This window comes from Anthonomus grandis, chromosome 9 (genome assembly GCF_022605725.1).
Source record: "Anthonomus grandis grandis chromosome 9, icAntGran1.3, whole genome shotgun sequence".
In the NCBI taxonomy this organism is placed as follows: domain Eukaryota; kingdom Metazoa; phylum Arthropoda; class Insecta; order Coleoptera; family Curculionidae; genus Anthonomus; species Anthonomus grandis.
The window spans coordinates 15,262,854-15,283,901 of NC_065554.1; the positions used below are offsets into that span (position 1 = coordinate 15,262,854).

The 21,048-nt window shown below is 30.9% G+C and overlaps 1 protein-coding gene across 2 annotated transcripts in view; it reads left to right on the forward strand.

The window, feature by feature from the left end:
• The window catches only part of LOC126740249 (ly6/PLAUR domain-containing protein 6B-like), a 396,612-nt gene that overhangs the window by 203,368 nt on the left and 172,196 nt on the right, over positions 1–21,048 (forward strand). The window lies entirely within an intron of this gene.

Genomic DNA, 21,048 nt, shown 5'->3' on the forward strand with positions numbered 1-21,048 from the left:
TTCCAAAATGACCCAAAACTTCAACTTGAGCGGCTTCATCCAAAATTCGCCGATGATCACGTTTTTTACTTGCAACAGATCCAGTTTCGGTAAACTTAGTAACAAGGTCCAAAACATACCTATGCGAAGTTATCTTCTCCGGATGTCTGGCGTTAAACGTGACGGCAGTTTGCCGAGCACATTGATTTTGGGCACCATAAAGGTTAGAAAGTTGTCCCCCTTGACAAACCCTTTGACGTATTTCGGCTTTTATTTGTTTTTTTTTTTTAAACAGAGCTTTTCGATAAATCCGTGGTCGGAAGTTTTCAAATGGACACCCTGTATAAGTCTTAGCAGGGTTACGTTTTTTTTAGCAAAAATAGAGCGTGAATGCTTAGCAAATGTTATTAAATATGTCAAGTAAAAAGGAAGAAAGAAAATTAATATTATTAGCTCATCTTTTAGTTAAGAAGAATAAATTGGGACCATTGTTCATAAAATAATTAATTTATAATTTTCTAATATATAAAAAAATGCAGACGAATTTGATGATTATATTGAAGATATTACTGACGGTTTATCTCTTTCAGAATTCTGATACCAGATCTGCAATACTATAGTCGGCGCGCCGAAAAGATGCAGTAATCATGTGAATAGCACGCGACAGTTAAAACGAAAGGCGTTTTCGAATACCAGTAAATACTGGAGAGTTTTAGAGCAGGAGTTTTGGGGCGCGTATACGGTCTGATTATTTTTTAATTTGTTTGCGTCTCTGTAATTGTAAGTTTATAATCTGTTTATCTTTTGTGTGTATTAGTTTGTTTTGAAAAATGGGTGACGTATCTGTGGGGCATCTTTTGAATTCACACCCTAAAAAACGAGCTTGTAAGAAACATTTTACGGTTTCTGAAAAGGAGACAATTATATATATGTCTAAAGTATGTGAAGTAAATCATCCAGATTACAGCAAGACACAAAAAGTATCTTTTACAGCTGATGCAGCAGGTGTGATATAATAAAATAGTCTTTACTTACCTAAATAATTATAAAAAACCTGTTAAAAAACGTAAATTAAACTAAAATAAACTAAGGTATATTCTACACATATTGGGCAAACGAACATTGAAAACAGCATTCTAATTTGGCTCACGGTGTAGAAAATTTTAAGAGTCAAAAATACGCCAAAAAAAAACTATATGCGTTTCAATTGACTAGCAGTTTTTTACAATGTTTTTTTGTATTGTAAATACACTTGTTGATTATTAGTTTATTTTTTACATATATTTTTGTAAAGAAACCACCATTAAATTTTTGTACAACAATAACGAATTACCTTGTATCATTACATTTTTGAAATATTATGTATTTACTTTAAATAGTTAACAAATTATAGTAAATTCATATTATTTACAAGGTATAAGGGTGAACGTAAATGAAAACTCACACGGTGTTTCATAAGAAATTTTTAAAATAAGCCCTTCCAGTGACCTAAATATCCATAATAATAAATTTCTAATAATAAAAAATAAAAATAATACTAATCGATAAAAATACATTTATCGTATACTTATAAAGACGTAAAAACCCGCTCGAAATCTACTCGTCTAATACAACAAAATGGATCGCGCATCGAACACTCGCTGATCACGCGCCAACCACGCGTTTTCCTTGCTGCATCTATTCGGTGCGTCAACTATAAGAAACGGCATTATTGTAAAAGAAAATAAATATAACGGACAACCCAGCTAAGCAGTATTAAGAACTGCTAGTCATTTCACCTTGAGGCCTAATTTGATCTAGTTCAATTTTCGAAAACTATTGTTAACATAATATCAGTCTTAACATTGATAAAAGTTATTAATGTCAAGAGTCTTCTTAAAAATTATTGTGGCTATACTATGGCCTCAATTTATAAGTTGCTGTATAACTATTTTAATTAGTATGGGTCCTATGGTACCTGGTAGTTAGACCCAGCATTTTAACATCTATGAAGTTGACAGGTGACTTACATACCTTAAAGTGTGAAGGGGATTTATTTTTGACATATCTAGTTTAGTGGGTCATTTTTCATCTGGGTGTGACAGATCTCCAGATAGTTTCGCAGATTTAAAAAAAAGTGGATCCTCTATGATTATCGGCTTGTTGTATTGACATTGATTAGTTTGATTTATCTTTAAATACTGGGCCAAGTATGTACGTGTATGTAAGGTAGAATATAAGAATATGGGCGTAAAGTACGAATTTTATCAATTTAAGCCATATTTAAATTATAGATTAAATATATTTTCTTTTCTTGTTATCATATCTTACCACGAACTTATAAATATATCCGGACTGCCAATTCAATGAAAAGTAAACGACCACTACTAGGGGGCCGCCATTTTGCGTGATTGTGTCCTTTCGATGTTGGTCACTCTGACAAATTTTAGTTGTGCCAACTGTAGGGAAACAAAACAATTAAAGTTTTTGAGAGGTTATGTTTACAAAACTACAAAATAGAAAGTTACATATAGGTAAGAATTTAAGATAGCTGCGTTAGATATGTGATTTTTCTAGTACTTCTTTAAGAATTTTGTTAAAATTTATGAAAGAAAGTAATCCTCACCTAAAAGGAGGCAAAGTTTCAATAAACTTGGAATAGATGCATGCACTTTAAAATATTTGTTTTATTATTCTGATAATCTTGAATCTTATAAATCCTAATATCATGAAAATCATGATATTCATTTAAATTTTTACTAGTATTTACTTAACATAATTCAGTTAAAAACACTTATTTTCTTTATATTTTTACTATTACGAGTTTCTTCCATGTACAGTGTTTCCAGATTAATAGGTACAACCATCTATAAAAATCAAAATATAGATGATTTTATGAAGGTTTGTAATTATAAAGGGTTTATATAGTAAAAATATATTATTCTATTATAAACAACACAGACGGACAATTCACAATAATTCGGTTTTGAGAAACTGAACCAAATACCTTTAAATAAAGATGGTGATACATTATTCACGTATTAAATAAGGAGAAAGATACATCGCCTGTTCCAGACGATATACCCAAGTGTCGTTTACAAATCGCCAAAAACTAGGCAATCCGCTATACTCACACGTCAAACGTCAGCATCGTCAACTTCATTACCGTTATTTAATATATTTTTTGTTGGCAACACTAAAAATGTTCAGAATGACCAACATCAAAAGGACACAACCACCATAAAAATGGCGGCCACCATACAGTGGTCATTTTTGAGTATCGTGGCCATATGCATTAGCAGTCCAGGTATATTTATAACTTCGTGTATCTGACATTAAGATAGAGGTTAAATTAGTTTGACAACTGTGACATTATCATCCTTCGGAATACTAAAGCTGGGTTAACCGTTAACGTTTGCGTTTTTTTTACCATACAATAAATAAAAATTGCCATCAAGCCTGGAACCCACAATTAGATTTTGCGATAAAAACAAAGCTACAGCAGTTAAAGATCTTCATATTTCCTCCATTTTGGCTCCATAGAATGTTGTTAGTTTGGATAGAGAGATTCGACCAAAACTGATTGCAACATTATCTACGAAACTAATCTAGGATTTTTTGGTGCTCTGGTTATTTTCATTTTTTTGGGCATATCAAGTTTAACACTCTCCTTCCATCGGTTTAGGAGAATTATGCTTTCATTAGTGGAAAAATATTGTTCAGACGAGAAAATGATTACAAAACTCTCAACAGGGTGGAGACTCTCAAAATAAATAGACTAATTAACATTAATAGCTGGTCAGTCCGAAAGTTAAGTATGATTAAGGTGTATATTCTTTGATATTGATCCTATATATTTTTAAGGTATAAGCAGATCTATTAGAGTCAAGTGTGATGAAGTCAAAGAATGGCTGGTAATAATGCCAGTCTTTAAATTATAGTTTGCAATTATAAATAATTTAAGAGAGGGACTTAATTCAGAATAATCTAAATTCGATGTTAGATGATAACTGTAGTTTTATTTATTGGGTCTGACTATTCAATAGCTCGAAACACATGTAACCATATAAACACAAAATATACAGCAAAGAGTGTGAATATGTAAATTGTTTTTCAATTTAAAAAACCAAGTCTCTTAAATATAATTACCGAAATGTTTCTATTTGTTAAGAAAAATTGAACCTTATTATGGGTACTTACGGTAAATAACGCGTCGTTCGAATTTTCATTTAGGGAGGCAGCATATAGTTAAAAACAGCATAAATTTTCAGAATAATACAACTAAACCCTTATCTAAAAATACTAAACTGTAAACTCTGGCACGAACAGGATAATAAAGATGCAAAGCTTTTTAAAAATATTTTTAAATAAATGAAGGACATTTATTTTAAAAACTTAATAATGCTTATTAAGATTATGAGTTTAAAATACGTTTAACTTAAAAAATCACTATACAAATTAACGCTTCACCAAAGTTAATGGTTGGAATATTAACCTCTTGGTTAATAATCCTAATAAACGGTGTTTAGCAAATTTAATAAGCAGGGGTAAAATGTTAATTAATTTTACTTTAGCGTAGTTTAGTTAAACGCCAATATCGTCATTACATGATTTAAGAAATGATTCTATTTACGTGATTACGTGGTAGCGGTATGTAGTTCGACAACAAATTATTAATCATCAATATTTTAAACCTTATAAAACAAAAGATAGGAGGATACGTGGAGATAGTCGAATCTTAAACCTAAAAATAAAATGCATATTTTGACACTTTTCTTTGCATAATTTTACCAAAAATTAACCAATATATTTAAATAAAGTTAAAGATATCTAAGTTTTAAAATGAGATAGTACAAATGATGTTTAAAATTCAGAGAAATAGAATGGAAATTGCTTTTGTTTCCAACAAAGCCAGACTAATTACTCTTGTTAAGAAATTTAAGCTAGTTTATATGCGGCATTTAACAATTCCTCAAGTAAGAGATTTCATGTAAGTCTTTGATCTTTAGGAAGTTCACAATTTAATATAAATTTCAGATATGTTTCTATAACATATTTAATGCGAGTTAACGTAAAGAAAAACATCAAAGAAAACAGCTTATCTCATTGTGCATGAATAAGTAATTATCAATTTAACTTTTGTTGCATTTTTTGAACTTGAACTAATCAAAGTAGAACCTTTAATAAAATGCTTATTGGCCAATATGATTTCTTTTTAAAACCACGATACGGTACATAAACTGACTACATATTTTTGAATCAATTTTTGATAATATTAGGATAAAAATAATGATAATAACAATTCATTTATTGGGACGCAAGCAAAGTATAAAAAAGGTAATAACTAAAAATAAAAATTAATTAGATGCACTTACATTGCATTCCTCACGATTACAAAAAATACAATTTACAAATCTTGATTTAAAAAAGCCATATTATTACTGACAAATTATAACATTCGAGATTTAGAATAGGAATATCTAATAGTGCATTTTAAAATAATTTTTTTCTGATTTTGTAAATAAATATTGTAAGAGACACTTAATAAAGTTAAATTCCACTATAGGTACTTAAGGTAAATGAGATGTCGTTGGAATTTTCATATACGCTGCATGAAGTTCCAATTTTCAGGTTTTACTAGCAATAAATCTAAAGAAAAATACGACTAAACCCTTATCTAAAAATACTAAAGTGCAAAATCTGGTACGGATAGGGTAGTAAAGCGCGAAGCAGGTAAATTTATGCGATTTGATTTCGAGACTGGCAAAAATTGCCTTTTAGGGCTTTCAAAGGCTTCTTATATTATTAAAATATATTACTTAGATAATAAGCCATTTACATCAGTTGTTTACAACTATAACAAAAATTGTTCCCAGTTTCACTATCTTAAGTGCTAAATAAATATATATTATATAAATAAACATTTCAAAGCATTTAGTGACTTACTAAAGAGTAACTTACTTGAATGCGTAACCGGCTTATTTAACTGCTTACTAAAGAAGCTTTGTGTAAGATTCTTGTTGCAGGTGTAGTCTTCCTTTTAGAAAAAGTTTACCAAGACCTAATGAAATATAAATGACAAACTATGAGCTCCTTTTATTCTCTTGGGTTTGGTCAAATGTTAATTTATTTTTTATTTTTTGGGCAAGTACTATAACATAACTTTACAGAATTTATGTTTGCCTTAACTTCAGTCTTCTTAAAATCATATTTTTTTTACATAATTTAATTTACTACGTACCTCGTAAGTCAAAGTCAAGTCAAAGTAATAATAATAAAAAATATAAAATAATATTTTTTAAAAAATTTCTTGGTCTTTTAACTATTTTGTTTAGCTAATAATATTCAAATCATTTAATAAAATTATTAAAAAATATTCACGTGCATTTTTTTTAATTAATTGAATTTAAGAAGATCATGCCTAAAAAATGGATTATTTATTATTTTATTCGTCTCCGCTTTAATTCATTTTGCTGTTATTATCTGAATAACCTTAACATATTATTCTTTAAAAATTATAATATTTAAATGCAATTTTATACGGATAGGACAGTAAAACAAATTTTATTATTAATAAAAAAAAAAAATAAATAACCTCACAAAAAATTATACTAAGTTTAAATCGGAGGACCTTAAAAACTGGCTCACCTTGCCCGATCCAACAATTTGGATTGATTGTCCAGATGTTCATTTAAGATTTGCAAATTAAAGTTTTTGTAAGTTTAAATAAACAGCACTATTTAAGTTGGATATTAAAATGCATAGGGACCGATTAAGGAATTATTAGTAAGGCCGCACCAAATATTTAGCACAAATTTTTGTTAGGAATGACCCAGCCTAAAGGATTGTGGGTTTTCGCTGACCCAGACATGGAGACGTCGTGTATTGAAAACACCATCTCGCGTAAATTGGGCTTCATCAGTGAAACACATTTCAGAAAGCGTCCTTCTATGCGCTTGCTTCATTGCGAAAAAGCAACTTTGGAAACCAGATACTTTTCTTTGTACCTTTGGGATATGATATAAGTCTAAATTTTCTTTCTGAAGCAGACGCCCTTTACTTGTTGGTGATAATATTAACTGAGCATCTATTCTTCTAACACTTGTCTTAGGAGTTTCACGAATAATTTTCAAATCGTTTTCTGTCAAAGGTTCTTCTTTTGGAGTTTTCTTAACTTGAATATCAGTAGAGGGAAACCGATTGTTTTCTCTTAAATAACTAAAAACTTTGACAAAAAATTGGTGATTAGGTATTCTTTGGCTTGAAAAACGCCTTTCATATTCCTATTATTTTTGTATATGCAAATGTACGCAAACAAAAAAAATAATATGTGCATACTTTGTATTTGAAAATATTGCAAATTTTTAATTAATTAATTTATTTATTAAAAGGCTGGTTAAGACTTTACTTGTTTTTGATAAGTTGTCAAAAATAGTATCAATACCTAGTACGCAGGTAGGAGTTGGTCCTGAAATATGCTATACTAGCTGAATGCCCGCAACGTTGCTCGCGTGAAAATAAAAGAAAAGTCGAAGAAGGCCTCCAATAATAGTAAATGCAACCCACATTACACAAAAATAAAATCCGAAGCCTCGCCTCATTGATAGTACATGCAACCCACAATTACCACGCCGTTTTTCTTGAGGTCAAGGGGCGCGATTAATATAATATAATTATTATAGAACCAAGACACAAATAATCTTAAAAATGATTCGTTAGATGCAGAGCGAGCGGTAAGACTGAGTCGAGTCACCTTTCGGGTATCAGTCTCGCATGGACCCGCCTTGTTGTTGTGTCTACCAAAATATAAATAATACAGAGGCACTCTTTCAATCGTATTTATTAATCAGTTTTATGCCGCTATGCGATATTTATCATATCGCTAACACCCCTTATCGATCGAATTTCATAAAGTTCGTTCGTATCCGGGGCCTACATTATAAAAAAACATTGTTGCAGTTAATTTTTTTTTCTTAAGTTGATGCCTGCGACTCGTCGGTGCGGGCAGTCTCCGTTCAAACTCCGAAGCCACGCTGCCTTAGTTCTCGAGGTCACGGGTAACAATTTTTCATTTTTTTACCCCTTATCGGTGGAATTTCGAAAAATCCGTTCTTATCCGGTGCCTACATTATAAAAGGAACCCGTTGGCAAAATTTCACGTTTCTAGCTATTGTAGTTTGGGCTCTGCGATGATGAGTCCATTAGTCAGGACAAACACTTTTATATATACATATAAAAATATACAAATTCTTTTATATATAGATATAAAAATTATTTTTTGTATAAAGACACTCCTATAGTCTAATTTTCTTATTTAAGATTTGTATACCTTTTTTTTCTGTGGACGCCTCTAAATAAATAAAACACCTCTTCAAGAAAATTTACTTATATTCGAAAAAAAAAGGAGAGAAAAGCCTTTTATTATAAGCAGAGAACAAAAAGAAAGTATACTTTACGATGTGGGCCGTAAGGAAGTTTGCCTATTACTTGTGGCGGAACATGTCAAGTGTGGAAAAATTTACATTTTCAACTAACAAGACGAAAGAAGCAGACCTGAAAGATGAAAGAATAAATGGCTTGGCGTTATTTAAGTCCGCAGGGAATCCAATTTTTGGTATGTAAGAAATTCTGTAGGTAAAATAATGAGCTTCTCGTATATACATTGATTACTTAAAAAAAGTATTGATTTCATAAAAAAGTTAAAAAATATATTTTTTCTTAATACATGCACGAAAACTGAAACTGTTAAGTCATACTTAATTATAAGATATTATAAAATAAGAAACAACTAGCATGACCGAATTACTTACTATCAATCCTAACGTAAAAAAATAAAATATGAGAATTGGTAATTTTTTTCTTCTTTTCTATTATGAGGTTATAAAAAATATGGGTGTATTACACAATATTTAATCAGATATTTTTAAAGAAGGTTAATATGTAATACAGCTATACAAAAATAAGCTATAATATCCGAGTGACTTGGGATGTCTGACGGAAATCAATGCCTTTATTCTCTTTGGGTAATATATTATTTATATGTAAAATTTGAGTAACAATAATTTAAAATCCATATTTGCAAATAAGTTTCAAGTAACGCTTAAGTTTCAAGTAACGCTTATTATCCCAGTTTCTGCAAATTTATTTATTTCCCGAAAAAACTTTAAAACAGAACTCCAAAAAGCATGAAAAGGTGGCACGTGCAGTTCATTGACAATCATTTTATTTACCATTATCTCTAAAAGGGTTTTGCTGCCTTAGTGTCATGCAATGAGAGTTGACAACTTTTCTCCTTACTATTAAAATAGAAATGTAAAAAAAATCCTTACGTTATCCTGGATGCTAATATACGCATTAAGAATAATTTATTAAAACGAATAATGACAATAGTTTATTAAACAAATAAACACATATAAACTGAAGTCTATCCAGGTTTAAAGCCTCTATTTGGGATTTTTAAAGTCACCTTGTATTTTTTTTGTTACAATTTAAACATTTCAATGACGCTTTAAATTTTCTTATAAAGAATCATTACAATATTAATAAATTATTACAGTCATAGAAAAAGCAATTATAAATATTCTGGCGCCAGTCTGATGTATATGCCGATTTCTCAAGAATTTCCCTCTTTTAAGTTATGAGGTAAGATATTAAATATATTTGGTGCCCTATTTGTTTTAAATAATTTAAAAGTTTTTTAAATATGTAAAATACGTTGCAGTGTAATGTTTTCTCAAGAAAATTTTTAAAACTATTTTAGCTTCTTTGTTAAGTGATTTAGTTCAAAACAATCTATTTATTTTTGTGGGAGATTACTTTTAGGACTAATTTTTGAATAACATCTAAATTTTTTTAATTATATTATCTCACACTACCTTAATACGCTACTCAGTCGTTAAAAAAGACCGTAATAATTTAAAATGACCAATCAAAGATTTTGTTCTGATAATAATAGACTTTGCTATTACAACAATATTTAAGTTTTTTGTCCCTAGGATAAAGTTTTCAGATGTACTTGATGCAAAAGGATCCAGCTTTTTTTGCTATTTTGCACTTGTAGATTATTTTAAAGAAAATGTTTTTTTTTTTTCTGTTTTTCATTCTCTATTGATAGGTATTTCTAGAGAGAGCAAGAGATAGATATTTCTAGTAAGAGCTTAAAATTTTTCCACTTTTTGAGCAATTTTTTTTTCATAATTGTTCATTGAATTTTTTAAGCTTTGTGTTAACCAGTGTACTTTTATTTTAAATATGCATGAAATAATTGTATTATATTTTCCTTTTTCTTTTACTTTTCATATTTTCAATCTCTTCCTAACTTATGAAACTTTTCACGAAGACTGGAAGTTACAGAATTTTCCTATTCTTTTGGGAAGGAAGGAACTTTCATTAGGAATCTTATATATGCCCGATTTTTAAATTTGCAGCTAAGAAAGACATAACTAATTATGGTTTTATTAGTATCCTCTCTTTAATTCTTAAGCTGTTCGAGTACTGTGCAGAGGTAGTTCTTTCGGCAATATTTCAGGAAAACATTGGACATCAACAATATGGATTCACTAAAGGTCATTCAGTAGATACAAACTTTTTAGTTTGTAGCAACTAAATCTTTGAACGACGGTAATAAAACACATGATATATATGTTATCACTTTAAAACTCGATTTCTTACATTAAAGCCAGATGCATGGAGTTGTCTTGTTCTCTATTGATCAGAACAAACAGAGGTTTTCCAACGATGTTCCACTGCCTGTGCCAATGAGTGAGGACGCCTTGTTTGCTCTCTGGGAGTCCTGAAGATGGTCCGTTGTTCGTCTAAGGGATTGGAATCCGCCGTTAACAGTTAGCATTCTCTTGTTCTGTTGACGTTTTACGCATCCTACCGACTGCGCCAATTGTTATCACTTTAAAATTCAATTTCGCTTTTTAAAAAAGGTTTATTTAATAATATAATTATTATTTAATTAAAATAATTATTAAAACTTCAAAATTCAAATGGACATGGATTAAATATACAACTTAAAATGAATCTTACAGAACTAACTTAAAATTATTATGTGTGCTGTATTTATACAAAATAGTACAGCGGTGTCAGCGGTTCCCATGGTAGGAGCATCGGGCGTAGATAATGGTAAAGCTGCGGTAAAGGAATCAGGCCACCGGTTTGCTAATCGACGGAAATGGTATTGTTGCCAATTCCTAGAACTGGTGACTCTGGTTCGTTGCGAAATAACACACGTGTGTGGTTTTGTATTTCAACATATAACAGCTTCCTCATTTAGTTAAAAGCTGATGCCTTGCAGCAACTTTTTAGGGCGAGGTCAACTCTGTGGAGTCCTCGGGGGAGTCATCAGGATGAACGGCAGGTCTTCTTCTGGGGAGGATGCCGCTGAGTCAAAAGCTTTGGAGTTTGCGGTTGTGAATTCTCGAGGTTGATGGGAAGTCATCTGTCAAAGTCGTACTCATCGTTAGCATCGGTTGTCTCTTGCGTTTACATTTTATCCAAATGTAAATGGCAACGAAAAGGACAATTAGGGTGATTGAAGTAATAGTTAACCAGGAGATGTGTTGATTTGTTGAAGGTTGTTGCATCATTTGTTCCAAATTTTTAGAGTATTGATCCAGTTTGTGTTAAGCAATATTGAGATCGTCTGTATCGATCTTATTTAGTTTTAAAGGCTGAAGATCTGGGATATATTCTTTAGTTGGTAAATGCTCACAACATTTATAGGGAATAAGTACGGGCTGATTTTTATAGCTGATATTTTGATAGGTTTCAACAATATATTTTGCTTGAACTCTGGTGCTACCAATGAAGGCTGTAAAAGAGGGTTGAAGTTGTAGGATACTATTTAGATTAGCGATACTAGAGGAGGGCTCTCTTCCTATACATTTAATGGTGATGGGTAGTGGGTCAGACAGCGAAATCAACCATAAGTTTTGGTCTATATTTTGGACGTTATAACCTTTGACTAGGAGAACGTTAACTTGGCAGGTTTGTGGTAGTAGTTGGGCGTTCTGCTTCAAGAGTTGTGCTTCACAAATTGCATCTCTATCGATAGGATGAGGTAATGTGTCCAGGCAGATTTTCTGGCTTCGTCCTAAGCTTTTACAGTGTTTCGAATTTTGCAAAGATACGTAAAGTAATCGAATCATCCCATCTTCTTTTATATATTTTAAGCGATTTGATGATACCATTTGTTCGATAATCTGATATAGGTTATTTGAATATTTTATATATCTTTACGTTTAATAATTTTCATATTTAAATATAATAAAATCTATTTACCAAAATGCCACCGAAAGAAACTCGTATGGCAACAACAGAAACAGAAATTGAACCCTATAAACATTCGGAGATATTTTCAATTATCCCTGAGTATGAAGGTGATCAAATCTCCTTAAACACCTTTATTAGTTCGTGCGATTGTGCAAATAATATGGCTATAAATGATCAAAAAACTTTACTCACTTTATTTATAAAAAATAAACTTAAAGGCAAAGCTGCCCAACTAATAAATTCAAGAAATCCCCAATTGTATGCAGAAATAAAGCAACTTCTTAATCTTCATTTTGGAGATTCTAGAGATTTATCGTCTCTTATTCAAGACCTACAACGACTTAGGTAACTCCCAAATGAAGCCCCTCTTACATTTTTTAATCGCTTAGAAATTCTAAACTCAAAATGCATGCTTCCATACAAAAATCTTTACTAAATGCTGATCAAAAACTTGCTCAAAGCAATCTAATAAATACTATGGCTCTAAATACCCTTCTTACTGGTTTGGAACCTAGATTAGGCCAAATCATTCGTGCAGGAAATCCAAGAGATCTTTTAGATGCTCAATCGAGAATTCGTAGAGAACTGCAACTCTCTTATTTTGAAATCCAGAAACCCTCCCCTAGGACGGTCATACTTCCAAAACCTCAACAACAAACTATTAGTAGACCTTTACTTTAACCACCTAAATGTTCAAATTGCGGCCGTATAGGACACTATACCAATGACTGTCGCGTTTTTCATATACAGCGATCTAATTATTCTTATAACAATAATAATATTCATAACCAGAATATGCAACAAAGACCAAATATACATCAGCCACAAACTGAACGCTTTTCACCAACGCAGACTCATTACAATCGACCCCAACCTAGCTCAACTCAATACCCCTTCTGTCATTCCGTTATTCCAATAACGGAAATAACACACGTGTGTGGTTTTGTATTTCAACATATAACATATATACGGACTTTAGTAAAGCTTTTGATAAGGTCCACTATAATATTCTTATCTCTCATATTTAGATCTTGGTGGTCTTTTGCTCAACCCATTTTCGATCACTTCAGGGGTCTCTAAAAGCTCCCACCTAGGATTATTGTTATTCAGCTTCTTGATCAATCGCCTTGGCTCCCTACTGTAATTTTAGTTCTTACTGTTCGTTGATTTTCCTTCTCTCAAGATCAGTTGGTGCTTAAGAGAGTTATAAACAAGATGGCTTTTCTGGTGTAAATGAAGTAAAACGTCATTAAATATTGAGAATTGTCAATATATAATTGATGGTATCCCCTAAAAGTAGCTTGACTCAATCAATGATTGGGTGTCTTTTTGAATCCAAGTCTTAATTTTTCTTACTAGTTTCAAGATACAATAAATAGAGCTAATAAGCTGCTTGGATTTACGAAAAGATCTTGCAAAGACAGTAAGCAATGTTTAAGCTTTGAACACTACATATTAATCTAGTGAGATCCCATGTTGAAATTTCTAATACATTGTGGTCATCTTATTTTCTGATCTATATTGAAAAGTTTATAAGTATTAAGTGCAAGTTCATCAAGTTTGCCAGATATGTTATTATAAAGTCCGGCTTGGATCTTATCTGTTCTGAGACCACGTTTTACATCAGTATTTATTTCTTGTAAAGCGAATGGCAGTGTTTTAATTTTTGTTTGTTTGTATTTAAAGTTCTAAATGGTATTATAAGATTAGAACTTCTCCAGAACTTCTGTGCCTTTTTTCTTTACATGTATCGGTCGCTTCTCCATACTCTCTTTTGCAAAGAAAACTATTTACTAAATAGTCCTGTTAACATAATAGCTTTTATAGTGAATAAGTTTGTAAAATATCTTGATTCTTATAGCATTTCTTTAAATAAATGTTTTATTTATTTAATTGAATAACTTAATTCCCTAATCAGCACGAATATATATTTTTTTTACTTTCTTTGAAATCTATATATATAAAAGAGTTTGTCCCTCCTGACTGACTTATCATCGCAGAGCCCAAACTACAATAGCTAGAAACGTGCAATTTTGCCAACGGGTTTCTTTTATAATGTAGGCACCGGATAAGAACGGATTTTTCGAAATTCCACCGATAAGGGGTAAAAAATGGGAATTAGTGTTAGCCGTGACCTCGAGAACTAAGGGGGCGTGGCTTCGGAGTTTGAAGGGAGACTGCCCGCACCAACGAGTCGCAGGCATCAACTTAAGAAAAAAAATTAACTGCAACAATGTTCTTTTATAATATAGGCCCCGGATACGAACGAACTTTTTGAAATTCCACCGATATGGGGTGTTAGCGATATGATAAATATCGCATAGCGGCATAAAACTGATTAATAAATACGATTGAAAAAGTGCCTCTGTATTATTTATATTTTGATAACAAGGCGGGTCTATGCGAGACTGATACCCGAGAGGTGACTCGACTTTTACCGCTCGCTCTGCATCTAACGAATCATTTTTAAGATTATTTGTGTCTTGGTTTTATAATAATTATATTATATTAATCGCGCCCCTTGACCTCAAGAAAAACGGCGTGGCAATGTGGGTTGCATTTACAATCATTAAGCCGAGGCTTCGGATTTTATTTTTGTGTATTGTGGGTTGCATTTACTATTATTGGAGGCCTTCTTCGACTTTTCTTTTATTTTCACGCGAGCAACGCCGCGGGCATTCAGCTAGTCAGCCGTAAGTGCCATCTGAAAGTCACGCTTTAAACCACAAATTAAGATCACAGAATTTAAAAAGATAAATTATTCAAATGAATATACACAATATACGGGATACAAAGGTAACCCGTTTTCACTTTTATACATATGTACTGCTTTTGCTTCAGCTGATTACTTAATTGATGCGAAAATCTTTTCTTGTGAGGTATTGGTATGTTAAATAAAATCAATTGTCGTTATTTTTAAATATGAAAATAACAATAATTGTCATATACATAAAAATATTACAAATAATGGAAAGGTAAAACTAAATTTATGTTTGATTTAAATCATGTTATTCAAAATTTCAGTCAAATTCACATGTGATTTTTTTATTCTTAGAGTTTTTATACACCCAAAACTTCAAAACAGGATGCCAAACGAACTGGAAAGGTGACACGGGGAGTTCATTGAAAACGCTTTTTTATTCCGTAATTTCTAAGAAGGTTTTCATCTTTTAGCGTCATGCAATTTGAGTTAACGCCTTTTCTTTATTATAAGTTCTATTATTATTTAAAGGATAGAATTTTTCTTAAGGAGGTGCTAAAAAGGAGGTGCACTTGTCATAAAATTTACTTTTTATGATAAATTAAACTAAGTATGCAAGCACATTTTACGATAAACTTAAAAAGATGCAATTTTCTTCACTAAACTGGACAATATCTTGACCTTTATTCTGTTCTAACGCCTCACTGCTTTAAATATCCCTTGAAGCCCTTATCCTGTACAAATAATTCGAGCATGCGGAAAATATTCGCCACTTTTGTCACAAGAAATTTCTCGCTCTTTTTAAAAATCCTTTTTTTCTATTTTTCTCTCGTTCTCCACGCGATGCTGCAGCCTTTCAAAGGGTCCCCATCTTTAAATCTAATTTTCTGTAACTATTTGAGGGCGAGCTTGAATAGATGAATCTGATGATTTTAAATTTCGCTTAGGGGGATTATTTATTTAGGGCTTGTGACCTACAAAAACGTCCATTTTAATATATTATCAGGTTTAAATGGTACTTTAAAGCATTTGTCCCTAATTTGCATTTGGAAAATTAATTATTTAGTTCATTTATTTTATTGTGACAAGTCTATTATTATGTTTCTGTTTAAAATAAAAAAAGCAATCATCTTTTTTGGTCGAAAATTACCATACATATGCAAAGTATACAATAAAAAATACAATACAATAGCAAATGCAAAGTATTTCTTTTTCTCATTTCTTTAACTGTAGTACCTATATTAGTCTCGTAAAAAAATATAACAAGAAAATATATAATTTCTAATGCCAAAATTCAACAACTATCAGGAAAACAATTAAAATATAACAGTGACACATACCGAAACCCCTTGTTCAAACTATGACGTCCTGAATATTATTACGTCTTTGTAGATTGTATCAAGAAAGTTAAATATATTGTATATAAAATATTCAACAACTCGGCATATATGAACTTTTCATGAAAAATAAAAGATTATAGGAATTACAGGTGATTAAAAAGAAAAATTAAATTGAAGCTCCTGTTGTGTATATATAATGTGCATAAAACAAAAAGTATTTTAAAAAATAATTAATAGTATAATTAATATAATTAATAGTGTTATTAATAGTAATTAATGTATAGGGTATTTAATTTAAAAAAAAACCAAAGTAAGCATTCACTTTCATATAATATTTACTAGCCATGGCTTAAAATATTTCTGTTCAAGACATACTTAATCAACTCTAACAATATCTGAAATAATCAGAATATTTCTATGTAATTATGTAAGGAGAAGGAGAAAAAGTTATTCTTTATGTTATTTTTAAATTTATATAAATGTGTCCTATAATAACTTATTATAAAGATACATGTATTAAATATATTTCTATATTTTGGCTTAAATAATTTAAATTGAGATGAAAATTCGTAATTATATTTTTCGAAAACTTAAACAATAAAAAGGATTTTATAATTAAACTTTAATTCGTAACAAGAAATTAAATAAAAGCCTATGGAAATGAAGCTAAAATGCATGCATACTACAAAGTAGTTTGATGGCTTTTGATGTAGTTTGATTTTAGATAATTTTCTAATTTAATTAAAAGAACTGCGTGAATCGTTGATATTGTATTTAAAGCTTCCTAATTTTTCATGGGAGTTGTTAATGTCTGAAAACACCTTATCATGTATGATACAATTTAGAAATCTTTCCAATTAAAGACCTCTGGCTATTAGAAATCGTAAAAATATGAATGGCTCAGGAAATATAGGTCTTTGTGAAATACTTAACTTTATACCAACCAATTTCCTTTATAAATAAAATGGTTAGAGAGAATAGTTCATTTACTTAAAAATTTCATATAAGTACCAAAAAGTTGGGATGCGAAAAGTACACTATAATAAACTTTGAATTTTATTATACCAAATAGAATCCAGAAACAAGTTTTGACATATTAATATAAATTATTTGGAGAAAACCGATAAATAAATTAAAATTTATCACTGCATCTTTAAGAAAAGCATTTAGCGTATGTGAATTTTGAAAGGATTTATACATGAATTTTAAAAGGATTAACTAGAATAATTTCTCTTAGTACTTATAGGATATTTAGAAATACCCTGTAAATTTTGCATATTATTTGGGTTTAACGATTAGACATTTTTTTTTAAACCTATTATCGAACCAAAAATTGTAAGTAAAATTAAACCCACATAAAAACTTATCTCGATTAAAAATCGGGAATTAATTTTACATAAAATTAGCTATGAAAAAAAGATGGGATACTTCGAGTTTTTACATCTATCAGATTTTCAAATTTCTGGTTACATTTTAGCAAAGAAATGAATAAAAAAAATGTAGGGGTGGTAGACTACTAACCAAGTCTGGAAAAGCCGAAATGATTTTGCTTAGTCAGGAGTGACAAAAAATCTTAATTGATTTATTAAATAGTCACAAAAATCCCGGATATAATCTCATTTTTAAAATATAAATAACTGAAACAAATAAACGAAGACACATATTTGGCTAAAAAATAAGAAAGATGTATAAATATTTAATAATAATCCGTATACATTTAAGTTATGCATGTGTATAAAGTCGGAAGAAACTAGCTGGCGGAAGAAAAACCGTTTTAAAACTAGCAAAATGTAGTGTTCTAAAAGTAAATGCAGAACATACATTATTAATTTGTAATAATAAATACATAATTAATTTTCCAAATATAAGTTGATGAATACAGTAGGATTGCAAACAGTTTTATATGACGTATTATTCCGTTTTTATTATTTTGGGAGCAACTGAAATATAAATTAGTCAATGCATGAAAATATTTAAAATTTTGTCTAAAAACAGACGATGTGCTTTACAAAAAAAATAATAGTTTTATTTACATTGAAAATGTAGGTTAATTACAATATGTGATTCTTATGGCTAATAAATAAACACGTATGGTGCGTTCCCGCTGCTATGATAGTACTAGAAGTATTTATTTATTTCCTTTACCAATTTAATGAGTTTCAATAATGTTAATTTAAAGTTTAAATAACGATGAACGGGCTTATTATTGCAAGAAATTGAATTAATTTATATTTTTCTTTTTTTTTATTGCTATCATGCTATTTGCATTGAATTTTGTTTTGCGGGACTTAAATAAATTAGAGTATTTTTTTTTAACTAAACATCTGACTTAGAGTAGAGTCTCGATAATGTGAACGTCCCATAACGTGAACAGCCTAATTGGTATTCAGCCTATTCTAAAACGTGAACGCCAAAAATATCTCGCCTCTATAACGTGAACAAAAAAATATTTATATCGTTTTACCGTTTTACCCGTAGGCATTAAGTGGCATTTCCTATGTTCCCTTTGTCGGCAACTTTAGTACTAACTTAGTGCTTTTGCATATCGCCGCCAAATTGTATATCTTGTTTGTACATGTTTGGAAGAGATATGAAATTTGCGTCTTATTCAGTGTTTGTTCGCCGATCAATACGAAACAAGCACGATGTCTACTAAGAAAGTAAATTATTTAACTCTGGAAAAAAAGCCCCATTCTTGTCCGATGTTAGTAGAGGTTGTGGAGTTATCTTTTTAGCAAAAAAGCCAAATCCACGGTGTGTGCAATTAAGAAGAAAAAAGACCAAATTACTTCAACAGTTGCCTTGACTTTTTCTGGACCTGGTAAACGAAAATCTCTTAGACCTTCTGAATATCCATTAATGGAAAAAGATTTGTATAAGTGGTTTTTGCAACAACGAGAGAGGAATGCACCAATAAGTGGTTTAATTTTAAAAGAGAAAACCAAATATTTCCACGAAAAACTGTACGACAAAAATTCCACTTTTTCTGCGAGCTCAGGGTGGTTGCAAAAGTTCAAGAAAAGATTTGGCATACGCTTCCTAACAATAACTGGTGAAAAACTATCTTCTCAGCCCGAGCTGGTTTCACCATTCTTACGTAAACTTGAAGAAAAAAATCAAGGACCTAAACTTAGACTATAACCAAGTGTACAACGCCGATGAAACCGGCTTGTACTGGAAGCTTTTACCCGGAAAGACTTACGTATCCAGTGAAGAAAAAACTGCCCCTGGAAGAAAAACAGCCAAAGAAAGAATAACGTTTCTAGCATGTACAAATGCGACTGGACTACATAAATTGACTCCTTTGGTAATAGGAAAAGCTAAAAAACCACGAAGTTTTAAGAACTCTTACATTCCTGTACACTACAAAAACTCACAATCTGCATGGATGACAGCCGGAATTTTTAAGCAATGGTTCAAAGAAATTTTTCTCCTGAGGTAAATTTCCTGCCATAGCTAAACACTTCAAAATTAAAAGTTTGTTTTAATTTAAGGTGAGAAAGTTTCTTAAGAAACAAGGTCTTCCAGAAAAAGTACTTCTTTAATTGGATAATGTCCCCAGTAGAGGAACTTTTATTTGATGATGGACTAATTCAAGTTATGTATATGCCTCCCAATGTGACACCCTTAATTCAACATATAGACCAAAACGTTATAAGGTTGACTACACTGCATTATGGCTCCATGTTTTTGGCAATGGTTGTAGCTAATAAATCTAAGGACATGAATGTCATAATCAAACAATACAACCTCAGGGATGCTATTTTAAACTTATCACGAGCATGGAATAAATTAGAACCAGCAACCATTAAAAAGTGTTGGAAAAATATTTTCGAAAGCCAAAGCAATGATGATCGTGAAGACACAATACCCTTGGCAACTCTTCGTCAAGAATTGCTAAGCCTGAATAACATTGTAGAGACTAACCTCAATTTATTAGAAGAAATCGATCCAGGGCAAGACTTCGAACATGGAGATATCGAAGAATGGAATAAAGATGACTTCGTTGAACATGATGAGAATTATACTGCAGTGTCTAATGATTTAAAAACCGAACAGGATCAAGATCCAGAGGTTTCTCAGGCTATCGATAAAGTCACTCACGTTGAGGCAGTTCGTATATTTAACAGAGGTCTCTAGAATAGGCGGAGCAAAACAATGCCGACTTCGAGGATATTCAGTCTTTACACAAATTACGTGAATGTGCAACTATTCATTCAAACAAACAACGTATCCGTCAAACAAAGTTAGATAACTTTTTTCTAAAAACAACGGATTAAATATAAATAATGTACATCGTACTTACTTACATACAGATACTTACCTATATAATAAATATTTTTTTCTTTATACCATGTATAAACATATACATATACATTTTCAACTATGTATTACTAACTGTATAATATGTTTTTGTTTGATTTTCCAATAAAATATATATTCAAAGTACATATACGTATTAGTTTATCATGCGATTAACTTTATCCAGTAACATGAACTCCTCGAAAACATGAACACAGTCATCCCTAATTAGTTCACGTTATCGAGACTCTACTGTACTTGATTTCCTAATTATTCTCATTTGATTATCCCTTTTTACACAACCTACTGTATAATATTCATACGCGGGCATGAAGTTATTCTGCGCCCTTTTACGGGTCAAGAAGGTGAGAATGTAAACTGGTCAAATGGAAATTTTGGCAGTGTAGTACATAAAATAGATAATAATACATAAAATACATAAAATAAACAGTACCGGCACCGAGATAT